The sequence below is a fragment of the Varroa destructor genome, unplaced genomic scaffold (assembly GCF_002443255.2).
Source record: "Varroa destructor unplaced genomic scaffold, Vdes_3.0 BEIS01000005.1, whole genome shotgun sequence".
Classification (NCBI taxonomy): domain Eukaryota; kingdom Metazoa; phylum Arthropoda; class Arachnida; order Mesostigmata; family Varroidae; genus Varroa; species Varroa destructor.
In genome coordinates this window covers 29,997,133-30,014,304 of record NW_019211458.1, presented here as the reverse complement: position 1 = coordinate 30,014,304, position 17,172 = coordinate 29,997,133, and the positions used below count along the sequence as shown (strand labels likewise).

Genomic DNA, 17,172 nt, shown 5'->3' with positions numbered 1-17,172 from the left:
AAGAGTAGTACCAGCATTGCCAAGCACAATAGCGCAGATGCAGGATGAAGTTAAGTCCGAAGAAGCTGGCGGGGAGCGAAGGGCCAATAAGAATGAGACTCGAGCGAAATAGCACGGACCGGGTCAGAATGTGAGCAAACGACTTCGGTAGTAAAGGCTGCGGTTCGAAGTCCAAGCCGACGTTCAAACAAATTCATGTCCTTTCATTTTGCTTTCTGATTTCGTGCTTCTGTTGCCTGCTGTGCCGGCCTCAGGCATCCCGCAAAGTGGCCACTACTATACATGCGGTGGCGGCCATGCTGGTGCCAGTGATGAAAATTATGATGTTGTTATTTCTGCTGTTATGGTCAGAGTGGACCGCTTGTTGTAGTTGCCGGTGTTGTTTCTGCTGTTATTGGCGCCGTTGCTGATGGTGAAGTCGCATGGAGATTGCGTCGCCATATCAACGTGGTTGGATCGAGTAATCAAAGTGGACGGTCTTGTCAACTCAATAGACAGAAAGTTGAAGATTTTTGATACTCAAATTGGATGAAAGCGCCGGAACAATGGGTGGACGGACCAGTTGGCACGAACACATCAACTATGAAAATGCTTCGATGGCGTTGGCCTGGGGAAATCGGACCGTATTTCGTTAGGTCTCATTAGACGTTATTAACATTGTGTTAGTACAAACTTGGACTCTGGCAAAATCTTGCACAAACAAAAATCATTAATTGTTTTAAATTCTATACTGAATCATGTTTTGTTAAAACGTTCGATGTTCCCGCACCACCGTGTGGCGGATGCAGTCAGAAGCGACTGCGATCAACTTTCTTCTTGGATGAAGTTTCTTGGATAGACATAAAATCGTGTTCCAAAATCTGGATCCTCTATACCGAGCTATATCTATATGTATGTTTATTTATATGAAAGCTTTTCGGGGGAAATATGGTCGTATACATATGAGCGCTATTGTATTCATTATAGCCCTCGCCAAGTAACGCCTGGCCTATGACATCTAGTCGGAAGTTGTCCTGAGTCGTTCATAATTTCAGAATAAGCATTTCCAGCAACTGCCATTGTTGTTGTCGTTATCGTTGTCGCTGTCTTCAACATCTCGAAATTTCATTTCTGACAAATGCCCATTTTAGAACTGGGCTTTTTTTTATTTCCACCAATACATCTGACCGACCCATGCAACAAGTTTTCTCGCTATGCCCCGCGAGACGATTACTAGCGAAAGTTCATAATGCCATACCGTTCAGCGCTTCGGCAGCGTGTTGTTACTATTATATCGCATTGTTTCCTATGTAACGACACGCTATAACATTTCCCATCTGTCCAGTCTATTCTCATTTGGGTTGAAAATTTCTTCCGAAAAGCTGGTGCCATGAAATGCTTGTCGTTCAGGACGGGCCGGTACCCCCGAACGGCACCATCATATGCGGTTGCCCATCTTCCAACAAGTTACGCCACTCAGGCCGATGGAAAAATAAAAATTGATTCCGCTTGAACTTCTTTCAAAGAAACCAACTTCTGAAAACTGCTCCGTTTAACCTGAATGTAAGTGTCTATCAGCTTTCCCTGGTCGACGAAACCACCGTGAAGCCAATGCATCTCGATAACGTAATGACCATATTGTCGCCTCACTGCTTTTCTAGCATTTTTGTAGTACTTAAATCGGCGACTTTATCCTTTTTGTGCCTGGCCGATTATGACTCTATAAAATTGGATCGTTTGAGTACAATATATGTATGTACATAGGTACGTATGTATATATATATATATATCTATCAGACATCATGTTTACGGATTATTTGAACCATGGACGCTCAGGTACCACTGGATTCTGATAAAGTTATTTTGTGTAAGGGTACAGTTTACTTCAAAACTGGAAGTTTGAAAGCTGCGTTTAACGAACGATCAAATATCCGGCAACTAGAAATACTGAGGAGCACATTTTTCGCTTGAGACAACTTATATAGTTCGTTTGAACTATATAAGTTTCCTCAATCCTAACATAATAATAAAATCTAAACATTTTTTCGAATTTGACTTGACCCGTACATTGTATTGCATCAATATAATTCAAGAAGAATAGTGAACAATTTCGACTCGAATGGGACTCGTCTTCATAAAGTTAAACTTTAGTAAAGTTGAAGGCTTCTGCTCATGAGGTATATGCTAAAAGTCAACCGTTTTTTCTTGAAAAGTCATAACACTAAATCACCGCTTTTGTTAAACAGGACGACCAACATTTCGATGAGTCTTGCTAAAGGTTACAATAGTACAAATAAGGTACGGCCTTCGATACGAGAAAATACGTTGTCCGTCATTCTCTTAGTTATGACACACTTATCATGCCTAACTATCGCAGAAAATAGGAGATATGGACGGGTTATTTTTCATTAAAAAGCAGGCTTAAAAAATAACATCGACCTTTCATATCAACCCACAACCTATTTATTACCGTGATGGAAATCGCTGAAGTGATCGATTTGACCGGGTTAATTTCAGCGCAGTTGACGACAGTGAAGTCAATCTGCAATGAATACAGCGTCCAGCATATACCTCATCTAAACAAGTTTGTCATTAGATGAAGTTTCATGCCCACTGAGAAATTTAGCAACGGTGAGATAAAAAAAAAAAAAAAAATCAAGCGAAAGATCATCAAATTATAGAAGGACATTTGCGTCATCCAGTGTAGCAGTATCGACACGTATATAGATATAGCGGACTAAGTTAATCACATACATTAAGACACTTGTTACTGATCTTTGGAAAAAAAAACACCTAACGCATACATAACGTTTTGCTATGTAATATTTACCATTAGGTAATATTTATAAAATTATGCCCCTCGGTAACGGTGCGGCGTATGGACGATAGCTATGAGTGTGTTATGAATGTACCGACTGTTTGTGTGTAAACGTCTTCTACTAGGCTATATTTTAACTATGGTACTGTATTATACACATCAGCCGTCACTGCCGATTCGGCGCTTGGCTGATATCGGCCAACTTATAGCCATACCTCGTTGAGATGTGTTGTTTATACAGACTGTGCTCCTGGCGCGGCTGATGCAACCGTTACTCCACTATATGACTCACGTATCGTAGTACTTGACAACATATGAGAGATAGTAAACGCACGGTGTATCGCTGACGCGCACAACTGACGTCAGCGTCACGAGCCTACCAGACCATGCGGCCAAGTAAAGGTGTTGAAATCACGTACACAATTAACTCCCTATCTCATTTGGTTATTTTTACCTTTTAAGCCGACGTGTGCAAGTAAACACGTGCATGTAGCGGCGGAGGTAGTTGTAAAAAAACGAAAAGTTAATCCTCGCACATATGGTCGTGTACGCGCAGGCTTTCACACGGTCTTCTCTGGGCCCGTGTCGGCGGGCAGTTAAGTTAAACAAGCGAAACGTCTGCGTCCGGGCTCTCGATGTCGACGCAAGAAGGCCAGCGCCTATAGACCAGCAAAAACTCATCGTTAAGGTAATAAACAGTACAACGTTTATTGTCACAAAGAAGACACTCGAAAAATTAGACTGCGACCACAAAAACATGAACAGAACAACAGGATTTACCCTGTGTTGTAAAATCAGAACTAAAACACCGATAGTAACGTAACTGTCACATCGTCAACATTATCATTATAATAACAAAAGAAATAAACGATTATAAATTATCTTGCGGTCAGCAACGCTACGTTGTCGTCGCTCGTCGTTTCGCCGCTGAAAAAAAGTCTAGAGAACAAATTAAGTGCGATATAAAGTTTGTAATGATACTGTTGTGTGAGCGCTAACATAGTAGGACTATCGTTCTGGTGTACCTTCTTACTTAAACCAGGGGGAATAGCGAAGCGACCGCCTGATTCGTACTTTAATCAGACAATATCATGTATTCAACAAGATAGGGGTGTCGTGCAAATTTGATCATACATAGGAATCGTCAATTAATTAAGGACCTAGACCTTAAGCTGGAAACAATATCGACCTTACTAATATACCTTATTAATTTGATCGCGTTATGCACTTATTGTTCAATGCTCATATTTACAAACCTTGCTTTGGATGCCTCAGCTAATATGATGCTCGATTTGAAGTCATTTTGCAATTGAAAAACTTCGACGAATAAAGGCTTGAAGAGTTCTTGTCGGCACTCGTCACTGTGCAATTTTTACGAAATAATATTTAAGTCGACATCAGTTAATGTTCCCTGAGGTTCGCGCGTGCGAAATGTACGTTAGTGCATGTAGATGATTTGTTATCAGCAAGCACGTCAAGTATGGGTTCTGTAGGCCACATTCTGTTCGCCTGTAAATCCGATCGGACTTTAAGCCTACCAATTTTTGTATCGAGGAAGAGGCGGCGCAAGTCTGATGACAAGTTGACGCTTACCGGCTGATTCATCTCGCAACTCAACGTGTTTACGTGTTCCAGACCGATGACTTTTTCAATGGCCACAGTTTTACTTCGCATACTATCGAAAGATACGTAAAAGCGTTCAGGAGGTATTTGTAAATAAGTGTCCTATGTTCTTTGTCCTTCTCGCAGTGCTATACTCTACCTGTTTCAGCGGGCCGTCGAAGATCTTGGATTACGCTTCAGACTCAGCAGAGCAATAGAAAGGGAAATACTAACTCAAAATAAAAAAAGCCGAAACCAGGTGTTCTTATATGATCACTACAGAAATTCAGCCATTATCACCCCTCGAACAGTCTCTAGGTTGATCGTATTAAAAATAACCTGAACAGCTAACGGGAAATTCTCAATAAATATTGACTTTTAAAACACGACTGGCAGTAAGGTGCGTCAGGAAACACCATGAGTAATTGTACTATTGCGCGTAACAGTACGCATAAACCAGGCCAAAGCATTGTCGAAGAATCGACAACCCTTTTCAGGGTAGCAGAGTACAAAATCGGAGCTTAACTGTTTGTTCTTTAATATACAACAATTTCCTCTTGGCGAGTTCAAAGATAAACGACAAATGCTGTCAAAGAAAAGGGCCTGTTTTAACTTGTTTGTAACTGTAGCTATCCTTCAGTCGCTTCACTAAGTTACACCGCACTTGCCTTTTGAGAAAAAAAGAGAGCTCGAAAATCTTTTCCAGAAAATTCAAGGGTCACAGTCGCGACATTCATGAATACTTACGATAAAGTTAATTAGGCTTAGCCCAACAAGAGTTTACGTGTCCAACTGATGTAATTAACAGCATAGACGCATAGCGTAAGCTTTAAATGTTCCACGTGGATTCAATATTATTTTTTCTATTCTACATGGTGGCCAAAGTCGTACTTAACATGATACTGTCTCCGTCGCGCTTCTCCTGCCAAGTTCTCATCGAAAAAGAAGAAAATTTACTTTTTTTTTAGAGCTATCAGGCATTAAAAAAGGCTTTTTACTTTTGTTTCCGTAACTAAATCACGTCATCGGGCTTTCGCCCAAAGCCCCTAAGGAGGCTTAGGAATACCTGATTATATAAATATTGCTGATACGAGGCGCAGGGGAGCTTTTGCGCTATTTATACACATATGTGATTAGTGAACAGTCCATGATTAGTCATTGAAACTAACTCATGTAGTAGCTTAGTTCTCGCGTTAAGTAAGTAACAACTAATGTAACAATAACTTGTGAATAGTACACCTGTATGGTTTTTACATGGTTTATGGTTTGTAGAGTTTTACGGAGTTACTGCATGTTTCCGACGGTGAGCCTCCAATAAGAAATCAAATGTCGATGCCGGTTTCCAACCCAAACCACCTCACGCGTTTTTCACAGGCATATTATTTTCTTCTCACAAGTGCAACTTGGGTCTTTTTACATACTATTGCTATTTGACACATTCTTCACACGTTTGAGGCTGCATAATTTTCTGTAGTCTATCATTTGCGATTAGACTTTTGTTACTGCAGTAAACTCAATGATAGTAACGTTCTCAAGCTGCAAATATGTTGTTTGCTCGTTTCAATCCTTCATGTACAAGTCTGATAATAAATGTTGGCAATTTGTGGTCGTTTTCTGCTTGGGAAATAGCTTATTTGACGCCTTGAGTGTTCAGATTGGATAATCTTGGTCTAATGGTCCAGTGGTCCCAGCCAGTCCCTTCGAATAGCCTGTAGTATTACAAATTCAATAGCCGGACTGTTATAGCGACGTATAAGTGAAGAACTGAGCAGCATCTGATAGTGCTCATCGCGGAACGAAATCGACCCCATTGAAGCTAAGCTTCACGCTCATCAGTTCGTGCTAGATGATAATTTCTAGCCTGGGCCCGATCATGCGTAAACAGCATAATTAAAATCCTCCTAACCTAGTAACCAACAAATAGCTCTATTTTAGCCCCCGATAACCTAGTCCTTGAATTTTTCATTTGAACAAAAGCAGCTTAATATTCTAAAATACTGTCCCCTCTGAGTATTAGCAGAGTTCTGCAAGGCGTGCCCTTAGAACAGGTCGACTTTCAGACTCTCCTAGAGTGGTCCTAACAGCTTCGCTAGCAGTTGTATGAGTGAGTTTAATTCTTTCTTTTTTTTTTTTCTTTTCCGAAGCGGCAGAAGTTCGAATGTCATCTAATTGAGTTCTAGCGGGACCTAAAGTATTTTCTGATTTTGCTACAACAGGGGTTATTCCTTCAGCTCTAATAGTATCAACCGATGTTTCCTCAGGGCCATTTGACGCACTACGTTCTTCAAAGTCTGTATTTTGCATTTTTGGCCTTTAGCAACGCTATGGCTCGAACCAAAAGCCATTTTAAAATAATGATTTAAATTAAATACAAACGAAAAGAGCAACTCAGAATAAAGGAAGCAAAAGAAAGATATTCTTCCTGGAACTCGACAACTTCTAGTCTGGCTCGAACAGTTAAATTTAGATTTTTATACAACAGTTGACAAAAAAATAGTGAAACTAAACAAATATCGGAACTTTATGCACAATTTGATTGCTACTACTTATAATGAGTTATATATGTAAACTAAAAAACTTAAATTGTTAAGATAAACTATCAAAGTTCAGCTGCTCTGCAATGTGCAACAAAGCTACAAACGTCATACTTTAGTACAGCGAAACTACCATGCTGTCCTATATTATGACTTTCCTTGAGGTCGCAGCACGCACAGGTTGATTGTTGGGCCTTCTTGATCCCGTAACGACACTGAAAACATTCCCGTTCGCGTTTCACCACGTATGACTACAATATTACAGGCTGAATGATCCGTGACCGTTTACCGGCTTGTACCACGTAACGCCGGAGGGATGAACAGAGGCTTTTTGGCTACGAGACCGAGTGTGCAAGCCTTATATCTTCTCTAGTATATGTTCGAAAAACTTTCAGGCCGGAAGCAGGGAGACAGCTCAGACCGAGAGTTGGCTGACAGGCAGAAATTTATTACTTAAGGTTTACAGGATGTAGTTTCATCCGATTCTGTAGAGATTAAGTAAAAATTCTCGACCTAAATGGCGAAATGGGACCACTTGTTTTTCTACCATGTGGGTCTTGCAGTTCCATTTAAAAAGGAGATAATTTTAGTTGGATGTACGGGAGATTACTATTTTAAAGATAAGAGGCCTAATTATTTCTTAAAAAAGTATCGTCTTGTCGGTCCTGCTGAAACCATTTTTTCTTGGAGTGGAAGTGATACATAAGTTCGAATCGGATAGTTTTGGTAGGATTTACAGGACAACTGTATGTTGAGATACCAAATATATATATATATATACTGGTCTACACTAGCTATTATTGTAACAATCAGTTGGCCTTTCTTATCATGGTATAAACACTGCCTATCTTGCGTGCCATAATAGTAGCATTTACAGGCTTTGAAAATGTTTGGCAAAACTAAAGACAGATTCAAGCTAAATAAAACTTTACCTAAAACTTATCTAATTAGGACATTTGGTCCATAGTATGGTAGACACATTTGGTTGCATCTTACAATTTTTACTATGTTAATTTTTCAACTTTCACAAGATTAAAGTGACTTCGTCATGCTATACGGAAATGTGTAGTCCATCTGTTACCGGATGCTGTTAGCGGATGGCCTATCTGTTGTCATTACATGTCACTCCTCCGGGTACCGACATGTCTCTTACGCATGCCTCGCAATAAAATGAATCCCGAGATACATCCGTAGTCTTTGAGATCAATGAGAAAAAAAAAACATTAAGATATTCGAGATAATTACTCATTAATAAGGAAAAAAACACTTTATTTTTGTGTGCAGAGAATCTCGTGTTGGACCAGGATGACTTGACGTTTCTAGACTGTCTTCTCTTTAAAATATCAGTGGTTTCTATCTAGCATATCGATTTTTAAGGCATATGCATGTACCTTTTAGTGAATTCGTGTTTCAATAGATTATCACATTGAAAAACGTAAAGCTGTAATTCAAAAATAAAGCCTTGTCCTTTTGTAAAGAGGAAACTGTAATCTTAGCATACGTTACTGTGCAAATTGCTCACTAGAACTAGAAGTGCCCTTCTAGTTGGCCTTTTGAAGCATAGGCCATTTAGTGGCTGAGGACTCCGCAGGATTTAAATATATATATATATATATATATATATATATAAATCTACAGTAACTTTTCTAGCATCGGCGATTAAATGCCATTTTCGTGTAGGTAACTGGTTTATATACGCAAGAAACTGCCATCTTTTTTGCTACTGAGCCTGCGGAGTCATGTCAGATGTCCGGGTTCAGAAACCGGGTCGTCCCTGTTTAAATTAGAGAACCTGGCTTGTAGCTGATAACAATGTGGTCTCTTTTATTTAAGGGATCTACAGTAGAGTTTTTAATTATATTCAGAAGCACACACATTAAATTATAATTAGACCCAGAAACAGTAGATTCACCATGGACGTCCCTAACTCAGGTATAGGAAAAACATCGAATGAAGTATGCATACAAAAATCACAGTTTTTTTTAACCTCAGCATTATCCTAACAATATAAAAACATCGGAGTCTGATGGACTTTAGTAAACATCAACGTTTGTATCATAAACCAAACCATCAAGAGCTACTCGCATTAATTTTTTCGTTGTCAATCAAAAAGCACCTAGTATTTTATTATATATTGCAGTCTGAAAATGGACAAGTAGTAGAGTGGTGGATCTGTTCTCCAGAAGTGAAGACGTAATTTTAACTTCTATATATGCGTGAGAAAAAGGCCTAATCATTCTGGTGACCAAAATAGCCAGCAAGTCAGGTACGGGAAAGCTCGAAACACGGTTTAGACTGGGCGTTTTTATTAGCGTAACGTTAAGTTAATTAGTGCACTCTTCTTGTTCGCTAAACGAGAAACGATATTAATATCAGTATATAATCCTAGATTGGAACACGTAATCCCTATCCAACACCGGAAATCTAAACGCTTCAAAGAAAGCCGGTAAGATCGGAAACTTCGGATAACTCTGGAACAACATATTTCCATGGGATAGAAGGAATTCATTGAAATATCACGGTGACTTTCAAGGATGTGCCCTGCAGAGTAATTACGTAAATTGGACGCTGTTAATGTATAGAAGCCCTATCCCCTAGAAACGTATTGTGAGGCCCGGACTACTGGCGTAGTCCTTCATAACTGAAATGTGTGCCTGATTAATATCGGTGATTAATAAGACTTCAACAACGCCGTCAAAATACGTCGAACACAACAATACGATACCATAGCGTATGCTATAACGTGGAAATTGTACGTTTTTCCCTGTACGTTATATTTCCATAAATTTGAACTTTATCATGTTATGGTACAATACCAATATCAATGTCTGTGCTCACAAATTCCTATATGGACGATATACCGTTTCATAGCGCGAACATTCATGACGGCGCTCAGGAGGCTCATAGGAAGTTCAGGACAGTGACTCAATAACTCAGCCGATGGCAATAAATTATTGGCCAAGAGCTGTTGTAACAAACAGGTAGTTTCGGGCCAATCCATCCAACAGTCGATACTACGAAATGTCTTCACATTGTAGTTGTCTAGGTGATTTCTACTGAAGAAATTTTACATCGTTTAATCGATGTTGTTGTTTTGTCAGGTCACCAACCAAATGATACGACCACCCTTTGCCCCCCCCCCCCCGCTAGTGTTACGCTTACTGCTATGCGATATAGGCTTACTAGATAAATAGGCAATCTATCAACGATCGCATCTAGTTCCTTTTTAAACTTCTTCATAATCATATAGTATTAAGTTTAAACTTTAAGCAGAAGGCATAATGAAGTTTTCATACAGTTATTAAGCGCAAGCAACAATCAAATCTGCTTATCATTCAATAGTGCTTCGCCTGTTATAGTTGGAAGAAGTCCTTCGAACACGGATATGAAAATTACCGAAAGTTGGAAAACGAAAGAGGGTACAAAGTACAATACAGGCCTGCAACGAGTCCCATATTAACCCATGAAGCCTAAAAGGCACAGGGATTAATTAACGAACGAAAATAGTTCAATTGAATATGAGCGACAAATTGTCCAGATTTTGTACATTTGTGTTAACACACTACTTCATTCGCACGATTTGAAAGAACAGGGTTTTCATCTGACAAAGCGAGATATTTCCAGATGAAAGCTGAATTTATGATGGTAAAAAATTCAAAAAGACCCTCATCTTACCTAAGACGAACAGTCTCCAGGATAAGCAGAAAAGGCGGTTATGTGTAAATGTGCATATGTACATATATCGGAAACATCCATGAAGTATTGGCCGTGAGCAAGCCAATTAAAAGTTAGGAGAACCCATGAAGCTCGGCGTTCATCGAACGCCAATCATTTTTTCATAGTCATCAACCAAAAAAAAGATGTCTGCCTATTTCCTAAATCCATAAGCTTGTGCAGTTGCTTAGAAGTTAAGTATGTTCAAGGCGTATGCAGCCGGACTGTGCATTATTCATTCGCGGCCATCGTGCAAGTGTGAATACGCTTAACTTGCTCTCGGGATGATGTGTTCGTCGACTGTATTTCGAGGTCGTTCAAATGACACGAAGGGGGGTCATTTGTTTGGGGTAACGTGGAGTCAAAGCTGCCGACTCGAGTTAGGTTAATTGAGGTTGGACTACTACGGTGTCCAGACCTGCTTTTCAGTTCCAACTTTATATCAAAACGTCTCAAGCCATCACCCCGCAATGGTGTGCTTAGCCCCTAAAGGACTTCATTAAATAACTATATGATAATAGTTTACGCAAGTTTATTTTTTATAATGAAGCTTAGAATTATAGATACATTTTACAGCTATGATTTTTCTAAACTTTGCTTAGTAAAATATTTGCTTGCATACCAGCATTTACAGGTAGAACTTAATCGGTCACTATTGTGAGTTAGACTGTAGGCAGTTGGGCGAGAACCTGCTCTACCTATTATTCGCTACTGCCTTAGCGTTTCAAGGATATGAATCAGGTGAGGCGTGAGAGCGACAAAAGTCTCAAAAAGTTTGTTCACGAAAGACCCACCTTGATATGTACATTTTTGCCAACAAACTAAAACGTTAAAAATAAAAATAAAAGTCTTGTAGAAAGATACTTTTTGGTAAAGTGATCACAATTTTGTTTTTACTTCAAGTGCTAAACAATGACAGAAACAGAAAGCTCTCATATAAAATAATGAGATGTAAAGGTAGTATCCTGCGACGTTAGACCCAATCAGCGGTAAAACTTTTCATTGCGCAATCTTGAACAGTCGTAAAGAAATGCAGATCAACGGAGAAAAAAAAAGTTTTCCGTTTAGCCGGAATCTAACCTATTTAAATTTTTTTTCCCTATAATAACGTTCACATTGAATGAAGTAAAATGAACTTTTCGTAAAATTCATATACACAAAAAATAGTCTTCTTGGAGTTTGCAACGAGTTCCGTTTCGCTAGCTTGCTATGGAAATGTCGGTAGTAAGATGGCCTGTTAGCAACGGAATTTCGTTGACCACATTAATACAGTTTAGCTACAAAAGGTCTCGTACAAATTATTAGGGCTTGTATACGCTGCATTAAACAAATCAACAGGAAACGAGCAAAGGCGAAGGAAAAGCGTGGCATATTAAGTACTCCACGTATCATCTAAGCATATCCAGCCATGATTAGTCAAAATTGCATTTCAATATTAATAAACGTCTTTGTTTTTTTTTTTTTGAATTTTCTATTTATATGGAAAAGGTTAGCGTTTCGGTGCAAGCCTCTCGCTAGTACAATGATAAATAACCACCGAATTACTAAATTATTCAGCCTAGCTCTTAACTCTGCACTAGTTTTATATGAATCGACACTGTCTTAGTCAAGCATTGCCCTAAATGGCTGGCCTTTCACAGCGTAGAGCTTCACGCGGATGGTTGCGCAGAGCCCGTTTCAGATCCAGACAATGTGCCCAAATTGTGCATGCCCCATGTGGGTTTAACCGGCAGCTTGCTATATCGACGGACACGAACTTTTCTAGTAATTGTCGTAGCGTACCCTTATACAGTTGTAAAATAAACTACTCGTCGGCATCTTAATACGTCGCCCATTAAGGAACTAATGAAAAATCAGGTAGAGTGATGGATGGTTATCAGAACGCCGCTGGTAAACAGCAAATAATCTAGCGCGAACGATGATTTGTTCACCGCTAAAAATAACAATTAGCTCAGTCCTAATTGACTAACAGAAATTGTCATATTGACTACGTACCTCGTACTGACTGAGTCTACTTCAGAAAGCAAATTTCATGTTCTCAGTACACAGTACTCAGGGAGCTCAGTACATTCGAAGAATCCTGATTATTGCTACACCATACATTTACAACAGTGTATGATAGTGCTAGTTTTTTCTTAAAATTCACTGTTTACTGGCGCGAGTAAAAAAAAAACCCCGTAACGTGAAACGGAAGGGTTTCGTCCTTGATGTGTGTCGATAACGTACTTCAATTTCAGATGGACGACATTCGTCTAGGTTGGAACCGCGTTTGTGAACTAGCACATGCGCCACAGATAATGCCACGACAGGAAGTAATTTCCCGCTCTTGGAAAGGTGAGGCGGGTTTGGTCGTTCTAGAAATGTGGGGGGTAGTCGAGGGCGTCTGATTGGTTAGGGTACAACTCGTTACGTAAATGTGAGATTGTCTACCTATAACCCGGAACCGGCGTCATCAGGAGCCAATTTCAGCAATTCCTTGCGACAGTCGCCTCTTCGGATCAGTAGTTTAAATTGTGTGATCAGCGCATGCGTACAAAACAAGATCGTACCAGTTGTAGAAAACGATGGCTAAGCGAGTGATACAGAACGTCAGTCAATTTGATGTCAAATGAATTTGTCGAAGGTAAAAAGGGGCAACTGACTTGGGTGATCGAAGTCATTCTGCCAGATACAATATTTAGAGACACTGAATGCAGCGTGCGTACGATCTGTGCATCTTGATTTAAAGGGTTAGCGCAATGAAAAAAAAAAAAAAAAGGTCTAGTTTGATCAAAAGTTGTGCATTCTAGCAGTTAGTCTTTTTCCCGTTTTCGTTGAAACATCGAACGCTTCTCTTTGCAGTCGTCGAACGACCGACCGACCGACCGACGATTTTCTCGATCCATTTGTCCTGGCAACGCGTGTTCTCAGTAAAGTGATCTCTAGCGATTCATATTTTTTACATTGGCAAACAACTACTAATTCCTAATTACATAGGCTGGAAAAAAGCTACCAAATTCAATCGCTTAGTCTACAAGCATAGCATATCCTGCAGCATGCCTCCTTGCTGGTTATAACAATATAGGACTTTTACATTCAACTTCCCTCGAGCACTTTAGCTCGTATACGCTAATAGAAAAACATCACACCGTCCATTATATTCAACCACTGAGCGTCTTAATAAGGTATTTTTTCAAAATGTAACAGAAAAGCAGGCGACTTTCGCAACTTAACCAAAGGTCAACGACTGTCTTACATTTTCGTGCTGGAGTTTAGAGGGGTTTAGGACGAGCCGTTAACGCTATAGTAGCCAAAACTCCGTTGATCATTCCAAATCGTCAGTGTCCACGGCGCGAACGTACAAGCGGCTGCAGAAAAGGCAAAGTTAGGTGTTAGTGTTACGTGACGGAAATTTCACGCCAAAGAAAAAAAAATTGTGGACTCCTGAATTGAGTGACACTGTCCATAAGTGCAAGTCTGATGATCATCTTGTATTGATCATGTCGCCGGTGAGCAATTTTCATGTAGCATAGGACTATCTTAGGTACAGGCTATGCAATCACACGCAAATGTTCTTTAAAACCAACTACATGAAAATAGTTAGTCAGTGTCGTTTGTTCCGGTGTTCTTTTTAAGAGCAAAGCAGGTCGTCTTCGATTTTTTATGCTGAGAAATTATTTTTCATCCATGATTCACAGAATGTGCCTGTTGTGAGTAAGTGATCAAGTGTTACGGGTGTGTGCCACTGTACTTTGTCAGAGAAACGCACGTGGTATGAAATAACTTGCGCGGCCGTCAGTAGCTTTAGTGTACGAAAGAAAGATTGGCCTTTTCTAGCACTATGATGTACTATAATGCAATATGAGGCATTGCCAATCCCGGAGTGAGTTAGCCGAGAAGCCGCTATCCTCTGTGTTCTTTGCAATTGAATTTAGTCGTAATTGTCAGACTCAGAAAAAAAATAGGTAATTTTTTTCAGCATGTGGTCTGCAAGGCGTAGCCTGCAACAGTATCAATGTACCGCCACACAAGACATACTCGGAAACCGTGACCTATTGTAGTCTATCGCCAATTTTCCTCACCACTCTAGCGTATCCGTATATACTATAGAAAGGAATCATACAGGAGCTAATTTTTTTTTTCGCAGACAATTTGACACCCTAAATCATGGAGAACGGCACCGCTCTATTACCTTTTTCGCGAACACGTCTTTAGCTAGTGTCTGATAAAAATAGGAAAATTGAAAACAGATCGAAAGCATATAAAAAAACGACACACAGAACCCTTGTCTTTACAATTTTACACACCGCCTGCCAAAATCTATAATGCAGGTGTTGCAAGCTTTGAAAGACCATCCCAAGTTTCATTGAAGATCTTTGCTCATCTGAAATTTTATTCAACTTAATTATATATAATGACAATTTTTCCCACAACTCAACGTCTAACAAATCTTACGAAGCGCTGGCTCTTAACATTAATTCTATGACGCACGCAATTACACATATTTATGTGTATTTACTATTGTCTATGGGCCCAAACTATAAAGGTCCATCAAGTAAAGGAAAAGTCCTGTTCAGACAATCGCTGGAAATTACTACATAGAAATACTACGTAGATAATGGGGTCATATCTACCAGAGAGTTGTAACTTTCCCAACGCCTAACTGCCTTTGCTCATAATTAAAACAGAACTGCCCATTTTCTGCGCTATACGAGACGCCAACCGTAACACAAACAACCGGGCTGACCAAGGAAACTACCACGTAAATCAATAGCTGAAGGAAAGTAAGTAGTAACTGTTGGTAGTCTGAAATCATAGTCCAAGTATAGAGCTCCTGTAGGAATAAAGGACAAGCCTTCTTAATTCGTGGTCATCGAACGTATCGGCGTCCTATGAGCCTTGGCATACATTTTGCGAAAAACTAATAGGTCTTAAATCAGTAAATCTATCAGAATCACTTAAGAATACAGAAAACTAATTGATATTTACATACAGAATCTCATTTCAACAAAGAAAAAGAAAAGGCCACCAACAAGGGTTTATATGTAGCCGAACTGCACTAGCTGAAAGAAGACAAGAAAAATCCAATAAACAAGGCAAATTCGTTTTTCCACGACAATATCAGGCCACACATGTTAAAGATTGTTGAAGGGACCTGTAATGGCTTAAGTAGGAAGTTTCCTGCACCTTCGATATTCTCCAAATTCTGCATCCTTTCTATGAGATCCGTAACCGTTCACTTGGCAGTAAAGAACATATTAAAAATTGACTAAGAAATAGCTAAATTGGTTTAAGGATGGGTGAAAGTTCTGTGAGATTTATTTGTAAATAAAATAAAAAAGGTATAGGAATAAGTTCAAAAAGCGCTGCGGTTTTTGATCAGAGCCTTATAAATATGCTGAAGTTAATTAGCCTGCTCTAAACGCGGAACAGGGTTCTAGTCGGGATTCTAGCGATGAGTATGCTTTACAATTGCGATAAGTGTTTGTCTTAATTCAAACATTGATTTAGCCTGGAAAAGCGTATAACAGCTACTGATTTTCTATAACCATTCGGAGCTTCGGCCACTATTGCAAAAAATGGCCGTAGTCAATTATGCTACTAAATTGCGTAGTCAATTATATACCATTACTCAACATTTTCCATTTTACAAGCTGATACCCTTTGAGTGCTAAATGCGGTTCATAGAGCTTGTTGGATTCCTGTTTGGCGCATAAAAAATAGTATACGTTAGGAAGCAAAAACCCAACTCCCTCGTTTGACATCGAATGGAATCTGGTTAAGATGTATGGCATTATGAGACCTGTCCGTATATAAAGCTAAAAAAAAAATGGTTTCATTAACTATTCTAATAAAATGTTGGCTTCGATTATTTCGCAACGCCATCTTACTACTTCTATTTTCATGTCTTTTTTTGTATGTCCAAGTAATATTTTACCCCTTATCTTGAAAAAAATCTAGTCGACGGCATGTTGAAGCGGGAAAACCAGTGACTTTAACTCGCATAAGTAATCCCTCTCTAAAGAGGCAGCATGCATCAGATAGTTCCATTTGATTGATACCTGATTATAATTTTCAGCAAATTTTTTTTGGAAATCGATCTGTCTTCATGAAAACGCTACTAAAAAAAATGTAGAAACCATAAATGATGTACATATTCTTCTAATCACGGTAAAGCTCGAATATCTACAGCTAACGACGATCTCGTAGACTAAAACTGTTTCTAATAACAAGTAAATTAAATTTATGGCAGAACGTTCAACAAATGAATTTATCACGGGCCCAAGTGGAACGTTGCGTTTTTATTCATGCGCCCAAACCCGGCGCAGTGACCTTCTGACCAATATTTATGGAGGAAAATTAGTTAGAAAAACGCTGATCGAATACACGCATCTCCCTAATGTTATCTCGTCCGAAGTACAATGAAAATAATTTTTCCTAGCGTCTATGCAGAAACATCAAAATGAAGGCGGCGGCATTCCGTTGCCCCCGTTACTTAGACAGCTCTTATTTAGCCCCGTCTATATCCTGCTAAAATGATACTGA

General features: G+C 39.4%; 1 long non-coding RNA gene across 2 annotated transcripts in view; it reads right to left on the bottom strand.

Moving 5' to 3' along the window:
- Positions 1-2,455: 2,455 nt before the first annotated feature.
- LOC147755523 (uncharacterized) overlaps positions 2,456-17,172 on the bottom strand; it is a 32,219-nt gene continuing 17,502 nt past the window's right edge. For both annotated transcript variants that reach the window (XR_015328749.1, XR_015328748.1), the window contains exons 2-3: positions 13,883-13,994; positions 2,456-3,456 (exon numbers count right to left, since the gene is read on the bottom strand). This is a non-coding gene — a long non-coding RNA (uncharacterized LOC147755523). The remainder of the gene's footprint in view (positions 3,457-13,882; positions 13,995-17,172) is intronic.